This window comes from Megachile rotundata, chromosome 10, assembly GCF_050947335.1.
Source record: "Megachile rotundata isolate GNS110a chromosome 10, iyMegRotu1, whole genome shotgun sequence".
NCBI lineage: Eukaryota > Metazoa > Arthropoda > Insecta > Hymenoptera > Megachilidae > Megachile > Megachile rotundata.
The window spans coordinates 7,150,380-7,166,649 of record NC_134992.1 but is presented as its reverse complement, the minus strand read 5'-3'; the positions used below and the strand labels follow the sequence as shown (position 1 = coordinate 7,166,649).

At 36.7% G+C, this 16,270-nt stretch overlaps 1 protein-coding gene across 1 annotated transcript in view; it reads right to left on the bottom strand.

The window, feature by feature from the left end:
- tara (SERTA domain-containing protein 2 taranis) overlaps positions 1 to 16,270 on the bottom strand; it is a 247,096-nt gene that overhangs the window by 104,758 nt on the left and 126,068 nt on the right. The gene's annotated exons all lie outside the window — the stretch shown is intronic.

Below are 16,270 nucleotides of genomic sequence, written 5' to 3'. Positions count from 1 at the left end.
TTAGTGGTCTACAGAATATGGAATCTAGGGAATTAGGAATCTAGGAAATTAAGAATTTAGAAAGTGAGTGAATTAGGGGCGTAGAAAATAAGGAATTTGGAAATTTGACAATTTAAGAATTTGAGAATTTGAAAATTTGAAAATCTGGAGTTTTGGTAATTTTAAAAATTGTAACTTGAGAAATTAAAGATTTAGTGTCTTAGGAATTTAAAGATCTAGAGATTTGAAAATTTTATATTCTTATAATTTGAAAATGCTAAGCATGGAAATTTGATAAATTAGAAATTAGAAGGTTTTAATATTTTTATGTTTAAGAGTCTACGTAATTTTAAAAATTTGGTGGTTTCAAAATTTAAAAATATCAGGATTCAGAAATATGCACATTTTCGAATTTAAAATTTTCATAACTTATAATATTTTATAAAGCCATACAAGTTTTCGATTTCTGCTAAATTAATGATCTAATTATATCAGATAAAAATTTGATAATTTGAAATTTTGAAATGTCCAAATGTGCGAAACAAAAATACAATAATCTAAAACTTAAAACTTTGGTATTCTCAAACATAGTAACGCAACCCTTGTTGATCTAAATCATGGTAATCATATAGATCACGTGGTGATCTAATTCATAGTACTGCAACATGTAGCACTCCAGGGTATTGATTTATCTCACGATAATTCAATTCACACCAATACACGGCGATGTAACTAGTGGCAATATCCTTTCCCGACAAAAATCCAAATGAACAATAAAAATAACCTCACTCCCATAATTATCAAACGAACAAACGAACTGAAACGAATTAAAAAACAAACGAATCTACACAAATTACAATCCCGAAATATGAAAAAAATATCCACCGAACTCGAAAGAGATCGCACGAAAGAAGCAGAAAAGTCGAAAAAGTTTGAAACGATTCAATTACAGGGTACAAATTTAATTCTCCCGAAGCAACGTTTTCATTGACCTTAATCGAGGCCATTACACAAACATCGTTCCACGAACTGTAGAACTTTGGAACTAAGAATTTAGTTAATTGTAAGTTTGTCTGGTCGAATATATATGCACACACCTGTGCACGATTATACTCATCCCCGCTATATTATATCACACCGCATATATCCTCTGACGCGTGTCTAGGTGGATTAAACAGGCGCGCTCGCGAGTTCTCCAATAATCGTAGATACAGAACCGTGTGTACGCGTATGTGTGTGTGTGTGTATCCTAGCACACGTGATATCCTTGCTATGTTATATTATGTACGCGTGTATCTATGGACGTATGCCTGGCTGGATTACGTGGACATGTGTGCGGGAATATTCGTATGTGGGAAGAGGAACACGTGCACGTGTGTATACACCGTGCATATTCATACCCTCTGTATCGGATTATGTCGTGGATAATGTGTTTCTTGCAGATACTCGAAGAAGTTAATGTAACATGTCTGCGTGTATCGTACGACGACGTTACTTTTCGGTCTTAATTACGGCGGCTGTGACACGCAACTGTCTTCGCGATTTTTCACACGCCCCTTACGGTAATTCGACAGGAAAATCACTCGCACGAAAATTACCTCCTTTTTTTGCGCGGTATGAAAAAGTTGATGACGTTCTTAGAATCGGGCTGGTGACAAGTGACAATGATGCGAAAATAATAGAGGTGATCATACAAGAATGTAATTTGTCGTTGCGTAAATTTAATGTTGCTTATTAAAAACATTAACTGAGACTAGTTAATATTAAACATGGATACGTTTCACAATATATTGATTTGATGAAGAAACGTTGCAGTACGTAATGAGTGGTGTGTCTGCAATGTGATGCGATGTTCAATTTAGGGACATGGAAATTTAGAGATTAGGGAATCTAGGTATACACCTAGGACATCTAGGGATATTGGGATATAACAATTTTTGGATCTAGGGATATCGGGAGACAGGGATTTGGGGATCTAGGGATATTGGAATCTGAGAGATATTGTGACGTAGGGATATTGGGATCTAGGGATATTGGGATCTAGGGATATTGGGATCTAGGGGATATTGGGATCTAGGGGATATTGGGATCTAGGGATATGGGGATCTAGGGATATGGGGATCTAGGGATATGGGGATCTAGGGATATGGGGATCTAGGGATATGGGGATCTAGGGATATGGGGATCTAGGGATATGGGGATCTAGGGATATGGGGATCTAGGGATATGGGGATCTAGGGATATGGGGATCTAGGGACATGGGGATCTAGGGATATGGGGATCTAGGGATATGGGGATCTAGGGATATGGGGATCTAGGGATATGGGGATCTAGGGATATGGGGATCTAGGAATATGGGGATCTAGGGATATGGGCATCTAGGGATATGGGGATCTAGGAATATGGGGATCTAGGGATATGGGCATCTAGGGATATGGGGATCTAGGGATATGGGGATCTAGAGATGTTGGGATCTAGGGGATATTGGGATCTAGGGATATTGGGAACCTGGGGATATTGGGATCTAGGGATCCGTAGATTTAGGGATATGGGGATCTAGGGATTTCAGAATATAAGAATATTGGGACCTAGGGTTATTGGGATATACAAATATTGGGATCTAGGGATATTGGAACTAAGGATAGCGGGACCTAGGGATATCAGGACCTAAGGATATCAAGATCTAGGGATTTTGGAATCTAAAGATACCAGAATCTGAGGATTTTGAGATCAAGGAATATTAGTAAATAGATATCGGAATTCAGAGTATGTTAGATCTAGAGATAACAGAATCTAGGGATTTCGTGTCCCCCGGATAATGTACTTTAGAGATTAAGTTTAGAGATATCGGAGTTTAGAGATATTGGGATTTATAGATATTGGAATGTAGGAATTTCGAGGTCAATAGTTATCGCAATCTAGGGACTTCAAAGTATAGATATATAAGAATCCAGGGATTTCAAGATATGTCAGAGTCCGACTATTTGGAGGTGTAAAGATATTGGAACAATATCTTTGATTCTTGAGAAACTTAGATTCTTGATTCTTGAGAAATTGGGATGTAAGTCTAGGTCCAAAGACGTCAAAACCTAGGGACTTAGTTTTAGAGATATCTGAACCTTGGGATCTCATAGTCAAAAAGTATTGAAAACTTAAGACACTAGAAAATAGATCGGGATCTAGAAATATCAGGATACAGGTATCTGCAAGTATAGAATTTATCTTTTTAGAAATCTACAGTTATAGAGATGAAACATCTACGATTCTAGGGAAATAGTTACATAAATATATGCGTATCTAGAAATAGGACCTGCGAATATGGCAATACGAAGCAATAAAAAATGATCGAAAATAGACAAAGTCGATCAACATCCAAATCGATGTTCTCAGCTACTTGTACACCCGATCCGTTCAATGAGTTTACAGGTACCGCAATAATTGCAGTCTCATTCTACAAACCCAGTCCGGAAACAATAACCCTAGAGCGCAAGAAACTATCGATACAGATCATGCCACAGTCGAATCGGCGACACATTCGCACGCGAGCACGTCTGCACGCGAACAAAACACACGACCACGCGATCCTACACTCGTTACGCGATGTCACTCCAACGTACGCCCACGCAGATGCAGGTCACTAGATTATATTATGTACAACGTGGCGAGAGGGTGGTGCACGCGAGCGTTAACACACCCACACATACACATACACCGGTGGGAACGAAATGAGGAGATAAAAGTCTGGCTACTCTCGGCCGCCCTCATCAGCAGCTGTCGCCTCTACTTGTTGAATCTGCTTTTCCTCGTCCTCCACCCTTACCACGGGGGTACCAACCCCCCCAACGTTGTATCCCTACCCTCCCACAGTCTGCTGTTCAACTGTCCGTTGTTTTGCTTTTCGTTCGCCCACGCTCTTTGTTCGCCGCGATCGACACGCGGCTAACGCGTCTGCCGCCTCCAACAGGATCGGAAACAGGATCCGTACCGTGACGTTTCGAGACTACGGGATCGATTACCGTCGACGCAGCACCGGAAGACGCGTGTTCTCGATGATCGTAAGTACGTGCATGTTCACCATTTCGCGGATGACGTCTTGAGGTCTGAGGAGTTTGAGATGAGGAGGAAGTTGTGGATGTGGACACCTATGGACACCTATGTCACAATGGGGTCTAGGGATGTGTGGACGCTCGGGTACTGGGATTTTAGGAAATGGAGATCTGAGGACATCGAGATATAGGGATAGTGAGGTCTAGATTATTGATATAGGAGTACCGTTAGCTAGGAAAAACAAAATCTAGGATATTTTTGTCTAGGGTTGTGGACATAGCGATGTGGAGACGTATGGATGTGGTGACCCTGTGATATCGAAATCTATCGATATGGGGATCAAGGTATATAGGGATACAAAGTATCTCTGGATTTAGCGATCTAGGTGCTTAGGAGTCTGGGGATTTAGGGATCTAAGGATTTACAGATCTCAAAACCTAGGGATGTAGAGACATATGAATACAGGAGTAGTGGAATATAAGAGTCTAAAAGGACATACAAGTTTAGGGACATAGGAATCTGGGAAACTAGGAACCTAGTGATTTGGAAATCCATAAAAAAAGAAATTTCAGGACATAGGAATTTATAGACCCAAATCTAGAATCATGGAAATTCATGAAAATAAAAATGGAGGAACATAAACATTCAGGGTTCTAAGAAAGGAGTCCAGTCTTCAAGAATCCAGAAAAATAAATTCACTAAAAATGTCCCTATAACCTCACAAAAATACTAAGCTTAATCCACTTAATTTAATCTACCCTTCGAAATATACGAAAAGATATCGTAGATTACGGTTTTAGGTAAAATACCCTAAAAATATATGAATCCGAAACTTCTCCGCAGAATCAAGAGCGTATTATTCGTTCTCTATTTTCTTTCTCTTTTTTCGATCAGTTGAACAATTCCTGATAGATGTGGGTACTTAGAAATTCATTCTTCACCCTTTTATTTAAACGACGAGCGGGCGCGGAATAATGTCGCGATAAATTTGATTTAATTCTACTTTTCCCGTCGGTTTTACAAGGGCGGCGTAAAAGCTCGTACTTAAAGCACAATACGCTTTCGAATTCGAGTTTTGAAAGTTCAGGTGTTCGTCGCTCCTTGAGCACATTTTCAGAAGTTTAACTCGCACTTTAACTCACCCCTTATAACGAAATAGTTTCTCGGTGTAAAATTTAGTGACCGTGCTCGCCAATTTAACTTTAAATTAAATTTATATCACCGCGGGTTAAAGAAGTGGCATGCACTTTTCGGGCAGCGAGAAATAAAAAAAATAATCGTGCAAAATATTAATGTAGGCGAATATTATTATATGTTTACCGAAAACGTAAGATAACAAATTGGAAATACCAATCGAAAAATTCTTGTTCATAATAGTAACAATAATTTATTATTTATAAGTTTAGTTTTGTAGATTTTGGAAGCTAGGGATTTTAAGACCAGCAAGTTTCAGGATCTAGGGATTCTGCGACTAGGGATTGAGGGGTTTAGGCATTGAGGGATCTAGGGATTTTGGAATCTGGGAATTTTGGGATATGGGGATTTTGGGATATGGGGATTTTGGGATATGGGGATTTTGGGATATGGGGATTTTGGGATATGGGGATTTTGGGATATGGGGATTTTGGGATATGGGGATTTTGGGATATGGGGATTTTGGGATATGGGGATTTTGGGATATGGGGATTTTGGGATATGGGGATTTTGGGATATGGGGATTTTGGGATATGGGGATTTTGGGATATGGGGATTTTGGGATATGGGGATTTTGGGATATGGGGATTTTGAGATATGGGGATTTTGGGATATGGGGATTTTGGGATATGGGGATTTTAGGATATGGGGATTTTGGGATATGGAGATTTTGGGATATGGGGATTTTGGGATATGGGGAATTTGGGATATGGGGATTTTGGGATATGGGGATTTTGGGATATGGGGATTTTGGGATATGGGGATTTTGGGATATGGGGATTTTGGGATATGGGGATTTTGGGATATGGGGATTTTGGGATATGGGGATTTTGAGATATGGGGATTTTGGGATATGGGGATTTTGGGATATGGGGATTTTGGGATATGGGGATTTTGAGATATGGGGATTTTGGGATATGGGGATTTTGGGATATGGGGATTTTGGGATATGGGGATTTTGGGATATGGGGATTTTGGGATATGGGGATTTTGGGATATGTGGATTTTGGGATATGGGGATTTTGGGATATGGGGATTTTGGGATATGGGGATTTTGGGATCTGGGGACTTTGGGAACTGGGAATTTTGGAATCTGGGGATTTTCGGATCTAGGGATATTGGGACATGGGAATTTTCGGATCTGTGGATTTTGGGATCTGGGGATTTTCGGATCTGGGAATTTTGGAATCTGGGGATTTTGGGATCTGTGGATTTTGGGAACTGGGGATTTTGGGATCTGGAGATTTTGGGTTCTGGGAATTTTGGGAATTGAGAATTCTAGGGAATTTGGAATTTGAGGAGTTTAGGTGATTTAAGGATTTGGGTGATTTAAGACCTAAGGAATTTGAGATTAGGTGCATTTGGAATTTGGTGGAATTGGGATTTGGGGAATTTGGGAATTTCGAATTTAGGGAGTTTGGGAATTTGGAATTTGGGGGATTTAGGAACTAGGGAATTTGGGATTTGATGAATTTGAGATTTGGGGAATTTAGGAATATGGAAATTTTGGGATCTGGAAATTTAAGGATTTTGTGGTCTACGGATATTAGAGTCTAGGGATTTTGAGATCTAGGGATTTCGACATCTAGAGATTTCTACATTTATGGATTTCGGGATATTGGGATATGACGATTTCGGAACATAGGAATTTTTTGTTATAATAGTTTCGGAGATATAGGGATTTTGCAGTATAGAGATTTCATGATGTAGAGATTTTGGTATGTAAGGGATACATGTACTCTATTGAAATATAGGCATTTTTTGATACATCTCCATATTCTCCAAAACCACTTAATTAATTACTTTTCTGTTACAAAAGCCTCTCAATTATGATTAAGAAAATGTTCAATTAAACACTTCCAATAATATTAGTCATCCGACTTACAAAATAATCTATAATCCGAACAGATTAAGAAAGACTTCACCGAAATTATACTACGTTCGAAGCTCGTGAATAACTGTATAAATAACTGTATAATTGCAGATCAATGTTAATTCGTTTATCCATCGATTAGCAACGATATCGGAACGTAATCAGGTTAGAAGAGTTACGAAGAAGGAACACGGTATACTTCTGGTTTTCTGTCGTGAATTCCTGGCTCGATTCGAAGTAGGGCATCCCGTAGAAGCGGAACATATCCGACGTTTTCGTCGTCCCGCTACGTTAGATCGAGCCAAAGTGGCTCGCGCTATTTGGATGATATCGGCGCAAGCGTGCAGCGTCTTTCGTGGCCGGCTTTCGACGCATGTGCATCGATTATGTACACTTGGCTGCAACGTAGGCTTCCTCTCGGAAAGGACTCATATTTAAACATCAACAGTTTTTTTATTCACTAACTTTCGTATTTATAAATGTATAATGATTTAGTATTTGGGTTCTTTCAGCTTTCAATGTACTGTTTTAAGTGTAATTCATTTTTATTCTGAGTTTTCGGATTTACTGATTTTAGGATCTTTGGGTTTTCAGGTTTGTTGATTTTGGGATTTTCAAATTTTTATTCTGGGTTTTCAAGTTTACAGATTTTGGGATTTTTGGGTTTTCAAATTTTTATTCTGGATTTTCAAGTTTACTGATTTTGGGATCTTTGGGTTTTCAAATTTTTATTCTGGGTTTTCAGGTTTATTGATTTTGGGATTTTCAAATTTTTATTTTGGGTTTTCAAGTTTACTGATTTTGGGGTTTTTGGGGTTTCAAAGTTTTATTCTGGATTTTCAAGTTTACTGATTTTGGGATTTTCAAATTTTTATTCTAGGTTTTGAAGTTTACTGATTTTGGGATCTTTGGGTTTTCAAATTTTTATACTGGGTTTTTAAGTTTACTGATTTTGGTATTTTTGAGTTTTCAAATTTTTATTTTGGGTTTTCAGGTTTATTGATTTTGGGATCTTTGGGTTTTCAAATTTTTATACTGGGTTTTTAAGTTTACTGATTTTGGTGTCTTTGGGTTTCCAAATTTACTAGTTTCCATATTTTCAAATTTTCTAGTTTATACATTTCCAAATCTTCAGATTTTCAAATTTTCTTATTTTAATATTTGTAAACTACCAAATCTTAAAATTTATAGGTTTCCAAATTTTCTAATTCTCATCTTTTCAAATTTCTGTATTTTCAGTTTTAGAATTATTTAATTTTTAAATTTTTATATCTTCAGATTATCAAATTTCTTAGAACCCATATTTCCTATTTTTTGAATTTTCCAATTCTCACATTTTTACATGTTTTAATTTTCTACTTCAAAAATTTTCATCTTTCTTCATTTTCACATTTACAATTTTTATACATTGTTTTCGAATTTTAAGATTAAAAAAGTTTTTAATTTCTCATTTTCATATTTTCAGATTATCAAACTTCTTAGTACCCATAAGTCCTAAATCTCAAATTTCCTAATCCTTATTATCTACACAAATCCCTAAACCTATAAATTTCAGATTTGTATCATACTTTTACCAAAATTAAATTTTCAACACCAATGATCTATTCACTCAAGGATCCAAATGCAAAATGTACCTAACATTTTAACCTAGTTCATTCATCTTAACATTATAATAATAACTATTTACTTCCAACTGACGTAACTGGCTAGAGAATTATAGGTTCAAGGGTAAAAATAAGAAATTTGCAAAATTGTCATTGGATTTGTTTTCTTTTTTTATTATTTGCAATCCTTAAGTCCACTTGAGACTCATAGGAGGGTCATTCGATTCAACAGTTTCACTGTTACCCCTTGTCATACAAGCCTAAACTATTCACAGCAACAATATTAAAACAAACTAAGAATTTCAAACTTAAAAGTTTCAAAGAAAATTAAAATGATGCATTTTACATACAGCGATTCTTGACTACATAAGCTATTGAATCTAACCTTCATAAGTATTAAAAAGTAAGGTCAAATTCGAGCTATGAGTATGTCAAACTTATGTCAGACTTGTCAAAGAATAACTTAACCCAGTATCCTATAAAATATACAACGTATAAAAACCAATGCATCAAATCAGAGGGTTCAAAAACAACCGAATGTTCACCAATTTAAACACAAAGGGAATTCCCGCTTAAACGGAGAGAGGCACAGGTTGACTGGCAGTGGAATCAGCTTCCGAAAACAAAGACAGCAAACGAGAGGAAAAAGGACGAAAGGAGGCCGGAGGTGGTCGCGACGAGGAAGTACGCTGGATGTGGAAAGTTGATTTACGTACTCGGCCGATCTTGACCCAGAGTTCGTTTTTGCGTGTACGTGTTTGCACACGTACGCGCGTGTATGTGCGACACTGGGATTCCAACAACGCGCCATCTATCAAGCGGCCCACCTGCTGCCGGTGGCATTGAATCGGCAAATAGACAAAGGAAATCTCGCCAGAAGAGAAGGAAGCAGCGTGGTAGAAAAATAGGGGAATATGCCAGGAACGCGGAGGGGGATGAACAAGAAAAGTTTCATCCGAACTTGCTGAACCCAGCGAAAGTACAGAAAGAAAATCACGGGAAACTTTGTGAACAAAATCCGTTACGTTTGTCAACCATTGCGAATATCTTTACGTTTCATAATATTTTCTATCTTTTTACTGGAATTTCAGGGGAAAGATGTACTTAATAAGAGTAGATAGTGTTTGTACATATGGGTTAATAATAATGAAACATGGAGAACTTGAAACGCCATTGCGTATGTCGGCCATTTTGAATATCCCTACAGAGTTTGCTAATATTTTGAACTTTTTTACTGGAATTTCAGGAGAAATGTTAGGGGTTAAATATTAAAGGTAGATGCTAGTGTTTATAGTCACATGTGAATTAATAATAATGAAACATGGAGAACTTTGTGAAACGCCATTGCGGTTGTCAGCCATTGCGATCATCTCCGCACTGTTTACTAATATTCTGAATCTTTTTATAGGAATTTCTGAAGAAATATCATACTTAAATAATAAGGGTAGATAGCGTATATAGTCACATGTGAGTTAACAATAAAATATGTATACATGTATAGGCGTGACACACCACGTGCGTCATATCTGAAAGACACCAACTTAAGACCTAATGTGACATAGTAATGGACGTTCTGTCAAGGGGTTATTTCGTATACAGGACCTAATTACTATATAACGATATTTTACAAACCTTAAAAATATCAAAATATTGCAAATTTCCTAATTGCCACAAAAAGTGAACAATATGAATATTTTGGATCTGGAATTAAAAATTACGTGTGGAATTCCGTGGTGACGAAAGGTCGGCATAATCCCCTAATTCATTAAAATAGCAGATTCGCCTTTCTAACGCGAACGTCCGCTCGTTTATCAAAGAACCGACGGAAACTCGCAAGACATTCATCGTCGGCACATATCTGCCTACCGATGCACAGCCACACCTCCGGTTTCTGTCTTTCTCCTCGCCGCTTAGCGGACCGTGTCGCTGCCATGCCGCCTTTTCTGTTTCTTTCTTCGTTTTTTTCCCCTTTTATTCCCTCTTTCAAAAAATCGCGCCAGTCTCTCGGCCAGGTTGCGATTGGCCGGTGGCGGGCTCGCAAACGAGGATAAAGAAGAGGACCGGTGGCACAAGGAAGAGAGAACACCGACTGGCACACTTAACCGACCACTGTGAGTCACACGGAGAGTTGTGTTGAATCGACGGGCCAGAAGGGAACGGGAAAGACGCTCGACACACTTCCCCGAGAGAGCAACCGGCACCGTCGCGTCGGCCACAAGGCACTCCCATCGTAAAACATGCTGTATCTGCGCATTTTTTTTATCCTTTTTCCCGCCATTTTTTAGCCTTTTTTCAATTTCGCGCGCTGCTCCAGTGAGCTGACGTTTCTTTCGGATACCGCTCTACGGTTTTCTCCGCGATCGAGATCGCTCTGATTTGGGTTAGGTTCGGATGCTGAGATCGGATGTGGACCAGCAATGTTTGTATTATTCGGATACCACATTTGTATTAAAGTATTGTAATATCAAATTATATTGTTTGATATGATAATTTTGTTCTTTTTGCTAATGTCTGTTAATTTAAACAGATTGATTTAATTTTGCAATTGACTGGTATTAATCCTTTGCATTCGAAGGTAATTTGACTGTTTACAAACAGCAATTTTAAAACTCATTCAAAAACTTAAATGAATTTTCTTGAGGTTATTATTTCTCTACTAATAATTTCCACTATTGTCTGTTTCACTATGTTTATACGTCACACGTGTCATATTATAGAATCAGTTAGAAAATGCTTGTTTCAAATTATTGTATTAAATAAAATGGTAACTGAGAGTCACCTCTCGAGCGCAAAGGGTTAAGTCTGTTAAATAACAGCACTTGGACAAATTATTCTGACATGATTATCTTTACAAATTAGTCTAACATGATCATTTGAATTATTCATTGAAACAAATTAAATTAAACAATTTAATTATTGTTTAATTTTGATGAACCAATATTTTGTTATATTTATTTTGTTAAATAAATATTTTTTACTAAATTAACTAATAATATTTTTCAGTAGAAAGTGATTATAAAAAATAAAATCGTATTTTTAAAAATTAACAAACATTTTATTATCGACCCACATTCGCTCAAAAATATTCGAGTTACAATAAAAGAATTGTTTGCAATACTTCATTTATAGCGCTCCCTGAATTGTACCCAAGCAAAAATCGATCTACGTCAAAGAACGTAAATACACGTGAAGTAACTTAAATTAGCAGGGTACAGCTTTTTGTTTCAGGTCAATGATCTCCCGCCCATTCATCTTCCCCAACGTTTCAATCTCCGCGCCAGAATAGAAACAATTTGGACAGATTTGAATACACGTTTGTTCGTTTCGAGAAATGCGGAAGAACCCCGACGGATTCCTCGGGAATATTTTAACCTTGGTTCTCCCTTTCTCTCTCAGCCTCCTTCTATGTGGTGACCTATTTAGGCATGGGCAAGGTCGTTTAGTCTCCCAATGCATTCACCGCGAGTGGAGCCTACCTGACTGAATTATCATTCGAAGTTGCATAACGTATGCGTTCTAACCGGCCCCCTCGTAAACAAAAAGTATCTGAAAATTACAGGTTGCTGGGAAATATTGCTTCCAGGTAAAGCGCTTTATCAAGATCGCTTTATAATAACCAGGTTTGGCGTATCAGTCCCTAATGGTCGACACGTTCTTTTCTTGTGATACTAATAGTTACTCGTTAACATTAGCATTCTTTTTCTTATAATACCGACGATCTTCGGTGTTACTGCTGAAACTTTTTATTACGAAATTTCTGGATTTTTATTTACAGATCATTAGATTTCTATGTTTTCACATTTTTGTATTCTTGGAATTCTGTGGCTCAACGGCACTATATTTCTGGAATTTAGATATTTATATTTCTGTATTACTGTATTTTCGATATTTGTACTCTTGTATTTTTAGATTGAGTTCCTAGATTGGAACATTCCCATAGACCTACATATCTGCGTGTATTTCTAAATTCCTAGGTTCTAAATAGGAATTCTGAATGACAAAATCATTATATCTTCAGACATCTGCATTTTTAGATTTCCACATCCTCAAATTTCTATATCCCCAGATCAATCTATCTCCAGATTCCTAGATTCGTATATCCTTAGATCACTAAATCACTAGATCACTAGATAACTAGATCACTAGATCACTAGGTCACTAGATCACTAGATATCTATATCCCTATATGCCTGGCACCTGAGATCCCAATATCTCCAGATCCCAATCTCCTAGAACGCAATCTCCCTAGATCCCAATCTCCCTAGATCCCAATTTCCCTAGATCCAAATTTCCTTAGATCCCAATCTCCCTAGATCCCAATCTCCCTAGAGCCCAATCTCCCTAGAGCCCAATGTCCCTAGATCCCAATCTCCTTAGATCCCAATTTCCCTAGAGCCCAATCTCCCTAGAGCCTAATCTTCCTAGATCCCAATCTCCCTAGATCCCAATCTCCTTAGATCCCAATTTCCCTAGAGCCCAATCTCCCTAGAGCCTAATCTTCCTAGATCCCAATCTCCCTAGATCCCAATCTCCTTAGATCCCAATTTCCCTAGAGCCCAATCTTCCTAGATCCCAATCTCCCTAGATCCCGATCTTCCTATATCCCAATTTCCCTAGAGCCCAATCTCCCTAGAGCCCAATCTTCCTAGATCCCAATCTCCCTTGGTCCCAATATCCCCTAGATCCCAATATCCCTTAGGTTCCAATATCCCCTAGATCCCAATATCCCTTAGGTTCCAATATTCCCTAGATCCCAATATCCCCTAGATCTCAATATGCCCTAGGTCCCAATATCCCCTAGATCCCAATATCCCTACATCTCAATATCCCTAGATCCCTCTAACCCTACATCCCTATATTCCCATATCCTTAAATACTTATATTCTTGCACTCCTAACTTTCTAAATCATCGAATTTCTATATACATTTTCAAATCCCCACGTTTCTAAATATCAATACATATAAATTCGTATGTCCCTAGATTTCAATATTTCAATATTTCCAAATCATTATATTCCTACATAGACCCCAGTACGTAACAAGTATTTTTTCTCTGTATTGTTTTATGCTTTATGTCCATTTGCGTGTATCTATATTTTGATGTTTCTACACGCGTAGGTCGTAGATTTTTTAACGTAACGATCGCGATCGCGATTCTTTGCGTATTCCCGGTGCGTTCTCGAGTGTCAGGCGGTTCCAGAAGCTTTTAACATTGGCGTCATGTAATCCTGCAGCCTTCGCCAGACTCAAGGACCTACACGAGTCTCTCCGTTGGTCGTTCGATCACGAAGAAGCCGAGCCAAGGACGGCTGCCTCGGCCAAAATCTCGAAATCGTCGCAACCGATGCCTCGACTCAACGTGACCGACTGTTTCTAGTCTCTCTAGAAACGATTTCGTTTTGTGTCTTACTGATATTCGCGGGTTAACTTTAATATACTTTGAAGAGTCTGACGCACTGTGACGCACTTAGAGCGCAAACATTAATCTTATATGTATAATACGTTTCAGTTTGAAGTTTATATTATTATTCTTATAGTCGTTTTTATTTTTATAGTCAGGAATCGCTGAATACAGAATTGACGTAATACTTCATAAGTGGTTTCTTTCTGTGTTTTGATATTGCAGAGGTAAACAGTTAGTGCTGTCTGACCTGTTAATCCTTTCACGACGACTAGGCGTCGTATTTCGAGTACGGAGACACGTGAAGTACAGGAAGTTTGTTTTTAACACTCATCAGAAATGCACGATATCCACAAGTGAATGTGTACCTTTAATTTTTTATATAGTTCAGTGTATTTCAGTTTTGAGTTCATTTACATACAAATGTAATGATGCCGTTTTGGCGATGAGCCAAAATAATACCTATCCAGATGGTTTTATGATCAGCAAAGTGAAAGTATATTTTAAATATTGGGTGCAATTTGGTAGTGCCTCTATTTTATTATAGATTGAAATATATACATTAAATTTATATTAAAATATATATATTAAAAATCTATATAAAAATATATATTAAAAATCTATATTAATATATAGATTTAATGATGGTATAAGTTAGGTTAGGTTTTTAATAGTCGAAGTGATTGTAGGATAGAACACTTGTTTTATATCAAAATGACGTACTTTACATGCTAAGAAGAAATGAATTTATTTTAATTTTAAAAATTAATCTTTCACTTTAAATCTAAATACAGTAAACATTTCCCAAAATCAGTATAAGTTCATTTCAATAAGCAATTAACGCTATTTATTGAAATCAAGATTGTAATTGTATACACGCTATTTATTGAAATCAAGATTGAAATTATACACAAATTGAAGTTCTAGATTTACCAAGAGAAATTCTACGTAATCAAGGTTGTAATGATATACAAGGTAGAGGAAGTTGTTTTCACACGGTTCAAAGGTGCGTCTACCTCACGTGGGATTTCTATACACACTCAAAGCATTTCTCAAGATCGATGTAGATCTATTTAAATACTCAATTAATTCTATAAATAGAAATGAAAATAGCGATACACGAATTAAGATTCTAGATTGACAATCAAAATTCTATACTTACAATTTGGAATTCTATATTTACAAATCAAAATTCTATATTTACAATGTGAAATTCTATTTAAGAGACAATTATTAGACGAAATGTGTTGTGATAGTTTTTTGTAACGAACAAAAATAATAACATGAAGTATAGAAATGAAAAATTCTAGTGGCAGAGGAAGTTGTTTTCGTTCAGTACAAACATGCATGTGTGTATGCACTTCACATGACACACGTGTACTTGATCAAAATATTTTTCAAAATTACTACTAATTTATTTCAACAGACAATCAATAGTATAATTAAACATGAAGATTATGATATGCAAATTAAAATTCTAGATTTGCAAATTAAAATTCTACTATTACTTGAAACTCTACGTAAGAGACAATTATTAGACAAAATATATTTAGGTAGTTTTCCATAATAAACGAAAATAACACGATGAAGTGTAGAAATGAAAAATGCTAGCAGCAAAGGAAGTTGTTTTCGTACAGTACAAACATACGTCAACTTCACATGGGACTTCTGTGCTTGATCAAAATATTTTTCAAAATTATTACTAACCTATTTCAACAGGCAATCAATAGTATAATTAAACATGAACCTTTTAACGATATACAAATTATAATTCTAGATTTGCAAATTAAAATTCTACTATTACTTGAAATTCTACATAAGAGACAATTATTAGACAAAATATATTTAGGTAGTTTTCCATAATAAACGAAAATAACACGATGAAGTGTAGAAATGAAAAATGCTAGCAGCAAAGGAAGTTGTTTTCGTACAGTACAAACATACGTCAACTTCACATGGGACTTCTGTGCTTGATCAAAATATTTTTCAAAATCACTACTAATTTATTTCAACAGGCAATCAATAGTATAATTAAACATGAAGATTGTGATATACAAATTACAATTCTAGATTTGTAAAATTCTACTATTACAGTTTAAAATTCTACATAAGAGACAGTTAGTAGCTAAAGTGCGTGTTTCCGTAATAAACGAAAATAACGCGATAAAGTGT